At 63.5% G+C, this 6,000-nt stretch overlaps 1 protein-coding gene across 1 annotated transcript in view; it reads left to right on the top strand.

Moving 5' to 3' along the window:
* Positions 1–701: 701 nt before the first annotated feature.
* The window catches only part of RASGEF1A (RasGEF domain family member 1A), a 70,315-nt gene continuing 65,016 nt past the window's right edge, over positions 702–6,000 (top strand). The window contains exon 1 of the mRNA XM_030798462.1: positions 702–918. The gene's annotated coding sequence lies outside the window, so the exon portion shown is untranslated. The remainder of the gene's footprint in view (positions 919–6,000) is intronic.

Here is a 6,000-nt window from a genome sequence, read left to right as displayed (position 1 = left end):
TACTAACCTGTCCAACGGGAACAAATCCACCACCGACCTTACAGAGAGATTGCAATGGTTAAGGGGAATAACCCAAGGGGCCAGGACTTGCCCACAGAAGGGCTTTCACCGTCTGATTCCACTGACAAAAATTTTGCCAGCTCTGCGGGAGTCCCCAGAGGGCCTTTTAAATGCGGTGGCCTTATCGCCTCCTAGCTTGTCTGTTGCCTTATCCTTTTTTTCTTTTTTTTTTTTGCGACGGAGTCTCACTCTGTCGCTCAGGCTGGAGTGCAGTGGCGCGATCTCGGCTTACTGCAAGCTCCGCCTCCCGAGTTCACGCCATTCTCCTCCCTCAGCCTCTCGAGTAGCTGGGACTACAGGCGCCCGCCACCACGCCCGGCTAATTTTTTTTTTTTTTGTATTTTTAGTAGAGACGGGGTTTCACCGTGTTAGCCAGGATGGTCTCGATCTCCTGACCTCGTGATCCGCCCGCCTCGGCCTCCCAACGTGCTGGGATTACAGGCGTGATGCCTTATCCTTTTTAAATGAAAGCCTGGCCGCCCTCTCCCGGCGCCCGCCCTGTCCCAGTGCCCTCTGCCCGAGCCCCGTCCCGCGCCCTACCTCCCCCTGCACCTTTGCCCCGCACCCTCCTCCCTCCGCGTCCCGCGCCCGCCCGCCCGCTCCTCGCGCTCTCGCGCCCGCTCCGTGCCCGCTCGGCGCTCGCTCCGCGCTCGCTCGCTCGCTCGCTCGCGCTCCCCGGCGCCGGCTGCGGAGGGAGCTGCTCTGCCCTCAGCTGGCGCAGCGCGGGGGCGGCCGCGGGTGGGCGGGTGCCGCGGGCCCGGGCGCCGAGCATGAGCCGCCGCCGGCGCCGGCCGCGCGCTGCTCGGGGCCCGACTGCGGCGCGAGGGCGGCGCGGGAGCGACGCTGGCCCGGACCGAGGTAGGCAGCGGCCGCAGACCCTCAGTCCCTCGGGGCCCCCGCCCGCGCCTGGGGCCGTGCCCTCCGGTCGCCGGAGCGGGCAGGGCGGGGCGTGCGCGGGCCCGGGGTCCCGCCTGGCGCGGCCGTCGTGGGGCCGGGGCGCGGGCTCCAGGCGCGGGGCGGGGGACGCGCGCGGGGAGGGCGGCCGGGATCCCGGCTTGCGGAGTTGCTGAGAACTCCGCCCCGGGCTGGACGGCGCCAGGACCCCCTGCACCCTCCGCCCCTGCAGGGCACCGGGCGGGCCGGGCCGGGCGTGGCAGGAGCGCACGCGGCGGGCGGGCGTGGGCACTGCGGGCAGGTTCGCTGCCCGGGGCCTGGCGTGGGTGTGGGGGCTGGGGAATCGGAGGAGCTCAGGGCTGCGCAGTTGGAAGTTTCCATTTGCTCTTCTGCATTCTGGGCCCCGCCGTGGTATCTCACGCCCTTGCTGTTTGGCGAGGAATTGGGGCTTGAGCTCTGCATTTGGGGGAGAAGGCCAGGGACATGCCAGGTGTCTCCCTCTCCCTGCTGGGCAAGGGTCATTTGAAGGACCACGCTCTCTTTGCCCCAGGCCTTGCCGGCCCCAGGGACGGGGCAGGTGCAGCTGGTTCTGGTCTGAGGGTCGGTGAGTGAGAGGTGGGGGCGGGAGTCCCCTGCTGTGTGTGGAGGGACGCGCTGGCAGGTTCCTGTGCCCTGCATTTCTGGCTGCCTCTGGGTGCTGGACCTGGTGGATATTTACAGAGAGGCGGCTGCCTGCCTCTTGGGAGCCACCTGGGGGCAGAGACCTGGTGGTGGCCGGGGCTCCCTCCCTCCCTGCTCAGAGCAGTGAGCTTCTCCCTGGTTCACCCTCCTCACTATTACCACTCTTCTCCCACTGTCCTGCACAGGAAGGGCCCCGATGGCCGTCGGCCGCAGGATCCTGAAACACAGGAGTCAGGCTGGGTGCAGGGGAGCCTCCCAGAGGCCTTGGTTCCCTCTGCCCCCCCAGGGTTCTCCTGCCCCCTCCGGATGCAGTCTTGCCAGCGCAGCCTGTCCACCTCGGTGCCCTGGACTCTAAGGGGCTCTAGGGGGCCTCCAGCCGAGAGGCTACAGGTCTTGATTCGTGAACCACGGGCAGGCTGCAGGCCTCTGAGACTCAGTTTCCCCATCCGTAGACTGACACGGTTTTGATGACCTCTAAGGTCATTTCCACCCTGATGTCCAGTGACACTTTGCTTTGGAACCTCAGGACCCCAGCCCAGGAAGGGGAGATCCGGAGCAGGGGGACATGGAGGACCTTGGCTGGGTGGCCAGGGACACGTGAGTGGGTTCTCTGCCCCTCCAGCCAGTGTGTGTCCTTAGGGCTGTGGGTGGTAGTGACCCAGCAAGGCGAGTGCAGCAGGCCCACAGGCCCTGCTCCTGAGAAGGGCATGAGCTGTGTGGATCCCCCAGGCTCTCTGGTGAAGTGGAGAAGCTATATCCTCCTGCACATGCCCCTGGGTTTGCGAACCAAGCAGGTATCCCAGGTGTGCCTTGGCCCAAAGGCCAGCCAGCGAGTTTGTTTTTCTCTGGGAGGCATCTTCGAGCTGCCAGCCGGATGGCTCCCTTCCACCTGGCGAATCGTGGAAATGGAACAGTTCACACAGAGCAGAGGGGTTTTTTGGTGTAACTTAGCAACTGCAGGCAGGGGAGGAGGAGGAAGAGGGATAAATGGCATTTGTGCTGGACAGTGGCTGTGGTGGGGAGAGCCACGCACACAGTGGCCCCCGGCGGTGGGAGGGGCCAGCCAGGGAGGAGAGCGAGTGGACACTGGGACATAGTGTGGCCAGGAGCCCCTGAGCACGCCAGTCCCCACCTGTAGAATGATGCCAGGGGCAGGATGGGACAGCTTTGGTTGGCCTTTGGTTTTTGGCAACAGAACCGTGGGTTTCACAGAAGCCATATTTGTCAAATAGGTCAAGTGAAGGGAGGTGCTGTGCCAAGGCAGGGATGGGGGCAGGGGGTTTGGCCCCCCACTGTCCTCAGGAGAGGCGCTGGTGGAGGGATGCTCTTCTCTGCATGGCCCACCCCAGAGGAGGGGTGCTGGGCTGCTGGGGGTAGGTCCCGGGGGCACAGCAGATAGCAGATGGGGAGGAGACTCAAGGCATCTCCCCCACCCCTCCCTGCTGCCCCTTGACGGACCCTCCCTCCCCTCCCCACTTTTTCTCCTGAGGCCATCTGTTTGGGCCCGGCGCTCTGGCTGTTTTTCTCTTGGAGCTTGCAATCTGCCTCCTGTAACTCCCACCCACTCCAGCCTGCCTCCCGGCTCCTCTGCCCTCCCCTGCCCACTCCCTGCTGGGGAGGATGAATGTTTACCTAGCAAGGGTGTGATGTGCGGAGGGAGGGAACTGAAGTGGCACTGGTGGGCTGACAGCCATAGAGGAGGGCCTCTGATACCCACTGGTGGACTGCTGGGGGTGTCAGAGGGCCTCCCCTATGGCTCTCAGCCTGACCTGCAGGGGTCCAGAGAGGGCTCATTGCCCACTTTTTGGGTGTGTCCCTGTCGCCACTTTCTGGGCACAGAGCCTGGGGCTGTGGGTGTGTGAGTGGGCTCTGGGCTGGCCCAGAGTGGCGAGCTGCCAGGAACCCATGCAGAATGTCCCTGCGCGCTGGGACACCAGGAATTCCCCAGCTAGCAGCCTGGGAGCAGGATTTGGGAAGGTCAGCTGGTATGGCCAGCAGTGGCTTGGCGGGCACTGTGTGAAGGGAAGCCCAAAAGCCCCTTGGGGTCCTGGCCTGCTCAGAGTGGGAGAGGGGCTCTGGCCTCAGGGCTCACCAACTGGGACAGGCTGGTAGAGGCTGCTCCAGGCACCATGACAGAGAGCTGTGAGGGGTGACCGGCCAGGAGTGGGCAGGTGTGAGGACTCAAGTGGGGCCTGTGCTGTGATGGACAGGGTGGGGGTGTGACTGCTGCTGTGCCCGCCCCTGCCCGGTGGACCATGGAGAGGGAAGCCAGGCAGGGAGAGTAGTCAGGTTGTCCTGGCTGTGCTGCAGCACCTCCCAGGAAGCACATGGGTGCTTTTGGGCACGGCTCAGGACGACACCCAGTGATCCTGTTCTGGGAAGCTTCTCCCCACCTGTGGTTGCCCGCCCTGCCCTGGGCACTGCCCGGGCTGGGGTAGGGGCTGAGCTGCGGGCCTGTGCTGCCCAGGGCAGCCAGCAGGGGCTCCGAGACCTGCTTGTCTCTTGTGAGCTGGCTGTGGGGTTCTTTGCGAATTCAGGGAGCAGAGGCCAGCACCAGCTCGAAGAAGAGAGGCCTGGGCTGGGACTCTGGACAGAACAGCTCAGGGCGGGCACTTCATATGTGGGATGCAAAGATGTGGCTGTCCGGTTGACAGGTGCTTTTCCTTTTTTAAAAACAATGAAACTTGCTCAGCCGTCCCCACCCTGGTCGCCTGTGCGGGCTGACTTTGAAGACATGTTCTCTGCTCACTCTGAATCCTCACTTCCCACTCACTCCCACCCACGCCAATCTGCACACACCTCCTTCAGTCCAGGGATGTCTTCTTGAGAGGCCGTGGACGTCTACTGCCTTGTTCCCAGACACCCATTTCCTGGGCTCGGCCGGCCCCTGGTTCTCCTCCTTCTGTCCTGGGACACTCAAATTCCCTGTTCCTCAGGACCTGGGCTCAAACCCTCTACCCAGCCACAGCATCTGTTCCCTCCTCTGTGCTGATCCGGTTCCAGCTCCCATCAGCCCCCACCTGTCCTCTGGGTTCTGTCAGCGTATGAGCCTGCTGGACACCTTCCAGGTGATGATGCACATCATCATGCCCCTGAACCTTGCCTGCCCCAGGTTCCCTATCTGAGCAGGTAGGCAGCTGGCTCTCCCTCACCCCCTCTGCCAGCTTCCCTTTGCCTGGAGTTGTCAGCCAGTCTGGCACACCCCACTCCAGACCTCTCTTCTGCCCCTTCTGCCTCTCCCTGCTCACTGCCACCTCTGTGGGCCGGGCCGCCATCCCCTGGCCAGGACATTTGCAGTGGCCTCCTTACCCAGCAGTCTCTTCCCCTACTCAGGGCATGGCCTTTGCTGGGACTCCCTCCTCCCAGAAGGCTCCCAGCCTTCCTCGGGTGCCTTCCTGAACTTTCCTGCTGTGCAGGGGGCCCGGGGCTGCTCTGCAGCAGCCGCCCTGGGGGTACTTGTCTATGATCCCCTGGGGTTCAGTCTGCACCACGCCTGTTGGAGCCCAGCCACAAGACAGTGGCTATGCTGGCAGATTCAGCGAACATCCATGGGAGGTGCATGGAAGTGCCTGAGCCACCGTGCATGGTGGGGCAGAGGTGCCTGGCCTGGGCCACGTTGCTGCACCCACGCCAGGGAGAGGAGAGGAGAGGAGAGGGAAGCAGACCTGAGAGCTCTGGGACAGTCTGAGGGGATGGTGTCTGGGGTCCTGGACCACGAAGGAATCCTGGGGGGTGGGGCTGGGAGGCCAGCACCCTGTTTGTTGTCATCACCACTTCTATTTCTCCAAGTGTCACCCTCAGACTCTACCTTGAAGAGAGAGTTCTCCCTGGATCTGGTTGCCATGGCAACGCTGTTAACAAAGAGTAGCTTCAGTGGAGGAGGCTGGCGGGAGCTGGGAGAGGAGAGGGGGCGCGTTCTGATGGTTTATCAGCAGAGCTTGTTTCCCCACCCCCACCAAGGCTGCCCAAATCTGGTGGACCCTCCCCCACTCTCTCTGCCCATGGTGCTCTCCAGGTATCTGGTACCCAGACCCACCGAATGTGAATGTCAGGCAGCCTTGAGTGCATCCGGGTGTGTCCTGGACCCCAGCCACAGCTGGGGCATTGGGGCAGGCCTCCTCCTTGGGGCCTGGGGAGACATGCCGAGCCACAGCACCAGGTACTTCCCACGGTGAGGATTTGCATTTTGTCCCTGTACAGACGCAAACTCCAAGGTCCAGATTTCTCCTGCCTGGACTTCTCTGCAGGCTAGTTCTGTGCCCAGCTTTTTCTGGCCGGTGGTCTGAGCATGCCCTCTGCGCCCTGCTTCTCCCAGGGCTGTGGTCTGGATGAAGGTAATGTGCAGCCCCGAGCCAGGTTCTGGGT

The sequence above is a fragment of the Nomascus leucogenys genome, chromosome 18 (assembly GCF_006542625.1).
Source record: "Nomascus leucogenys isolate Asia chromosome 18, Asia_NLE_v1, whole genome shotgun sequence".
NCBI classification, from domain to species: Eukaryota; Metazoa; Chordata; class Mammalia; order Primates; family Hylobatidae; genus Nomascus; species Nomascus leucogenys.
The sequence above is the reverse complement of the archived record's forward strand: the minus strand, read 5'-3'. Positions and strand labels throughout refer to the sequence as shown.